Source organism: Cetorhinus maximus, chromosome 35, assembly GCF_964194155.1.
Source record: "Cetorhinus maximus chromosome 35, sCetMax3.hap1.1, whole genome shotgun sequence".
NCBI lineage: Eukaryota > Metazoa > Chordata > Chondrichthyes > Lamniformes > Cetorhinidae > Cetorhinus > Cetorhinus maximus.
The window spans coordinates 1,267,330-1,269,685 of record NC_135913.1 but is presented as its reverse complement, the minus strand read 5'-3'; the positions used below and the strand labels follow the sequence as shown (position 1 = coordinate 1,269,685).

Here is a 2,356-nt window from a genome sequence, read left to right as displayed (position 1 = left end):
TGAATAGCGGCAGTGTGTACAAGCATAAGGTCATGTTCAACTTGTATGAGAAACTAGTTTGGCCTCATCTGGAGTACTGAGTACAGCTCTGGGAGTCATAATTGAGGAGCGATGTGAACACTTCGTTGAGTGTTCAGAGCAGATTCAAAGGAACGAGTCCAATGATAAAGAACTGTAGCCATGAGGAAAAATGGGTGAGGTTGGGCTGGAAGTTTGAGATGTGACATAATATAGGCATTCAATGAGCTGATGGTTATGAAGCGGATAAGTAGTGAGAAACCTACTCCTCTCAAAGGCCTATGAAGCATAAGAGGGCGCAATTCAAATTAACTGGCAATAGGTGCAAATGTGATGCAAAAAATTACTTCAATTCACCCAGTCGATTATTGGAGTCTGAAGAGAACATCCTGAAAGGATGGTGAACGTAGATTCAGTCGAGCTATCGATAAAAGAGTTGGATTGTAACATGAAAAGAAAGAATATGCATGGCTGCGGAAAGAAGGCAGGGGGATTGTGGCAGGAGAATGCTTCTTCAGAGAGCCAGGGCAGATTCGATGGACCGAATGGCCTCAATCTGCACAGTAAATGTTCTGTGAATGGCACTAATGATTTACAAGTGAATTGAATCAAATGTTTTAACTGCGAACAACAAATGATAACGTTTTCCCAGACTAAAATCCACCCATGTCCATTTGTAATTTCCCGTTGCCATTTCTGCAACTTAATGTGGCTACTCTAGTAGAGGCTTCTTCAAAGACCTGGGTAGCAGCAGTACTCACATCGCACCCCACTGTGAAGAATCGAGCTGTTGGTTGGAATGAGACATGTTGTGAAGAGAAGGCAAGTGGTGGCTCTCGGTCAACCGTTGAATGAAAAGTTCAGTCGAGGGCAGATTTCGAGGGAAGGAAATATGCTATATGGTAGAATGCGCAATACCCATGTTGAGACATCGAACAGCGCTCTGTGAAGTGAGCGGCTGAAGCTCGGATAGCTCAGTCGGTAGAGCATCAGACTTTTAATCTGAGGGTCTAGGTTGAAGTGCTTGTCCGAGCACTAGCTTTCATTCGTTGTTTTTCCATTTCTTTCCAGGCAGTTCCTCGGGATCAAGAATGCCTGCATTCTTCGCCAATTAAATGGTTCTGATGTGAATGACGAGTCCACTGTCCGATCTGCAGATTGTGCCGCATGTGGGATGCATGATGTTTAAATGGTCGGGCAGGTGAGATGCTTGGAAGTGTGTGCACTCTAACCGACTCCTCAACTTCACCTCTGCTCTTTCACTTCTTAGTTTCAGAATGTGTTCAATAAAAACTGAAAATGCTGGAAATGTTCAGCTGGTTTGACTCTGTGGAGAGGGAAGCGGAGTTAACGTTACCAGTCTGCATGAATCTTCTTCTGATCATACTTGTTGGCTTCCCAAACAAACAATTTCCAAATGCCACAAGGCCTGGAGAATATCCAGGCGTGGCTGGAGAATCATCTCAGACTAAGTGGTCGCCCATTTAAAACAGAGATAATGAGGAATGTCTTCTCTCAGAGGCTATTTAACCTGTGGAATTCTTTATGGCAGAGGGCTGTAGGCATTGGGTTTTAAAGCATTTTCAAGGCTGAGATGCACAGGATTTTGATCAGGAAGGGAATCAAGGGTTATGGAAAACAGGCAGGAAAATGGAGTTGAGGCTTGTCAGATGAGCCTGATCTCAATGAATGGTGAAGATGAAGCTATGGATCGAATAGCCTACTTCTGTTCCTACGCCTTGTGGTATTATGGTCTCAGTGGCATGTAACATTCGCGCCACAAACGTGCCAGACAACGAATATTCCAACAGGAGAAAATATAAACTTCATCCTTTCACATTTAATGGAATTGCCATGGCTGTCTCCCACGCTATCAACATTCTGGGAGTTTCTATTGACCGGAAACTGGACTGGAATAGTCTCATAAACACTGTGGCAACAAGAACAGGTCAGAGCCTAGGAAGCCTGCAGCGGGTAACTCAGCTCCTGACTCCACGAAGCTTGTCAACTATCCATAAGGCAGTAGTGTAAGGGAATGCTATCCGCTTGCCTGGATGAGCGCAGCTCCAACAACACAACAGAAGCTTGACACCATCCAATTACAAAGCTGTACGCTTGATAGGCAGCCCATCAACAAGTTATCTATCCCTGCACCACTGTAGCACAGCAGCAGGAGTGTGTACAATCTACAAGATGCACTGGAGGACTGCTGCCATCAAGAACGGCAAGGGCAGTAGACAGAGGGGAACACCACCAACTGGAAGTTCCCCTCCAAGACATACAGCATCCTGACGTGGATATATATCGCCGTTCCTTCATGCCGCTAGGTCAAAATCAT

At 45.2% G+C, this 2,356-nt stretch overlaps 1 non-coding gene across 1 annotated transcript; it reads left to right on the top strand.

Annotated features, from left to right (window-relative positions):
- Positions 1-981: 981 nt before the first annotated feature.
- trnak-uuu (transfer RNA lysine (anticodon UUU)) lies at positions 982-1,053 on the top strand. The gene has a single exon. It is a non-coding gene; the product is annotated as a tRNA-Lys (tRNA).
- The last annotated feature ends 1,303 nt before the right edge of the window (positions 1,054-2,356 follow it).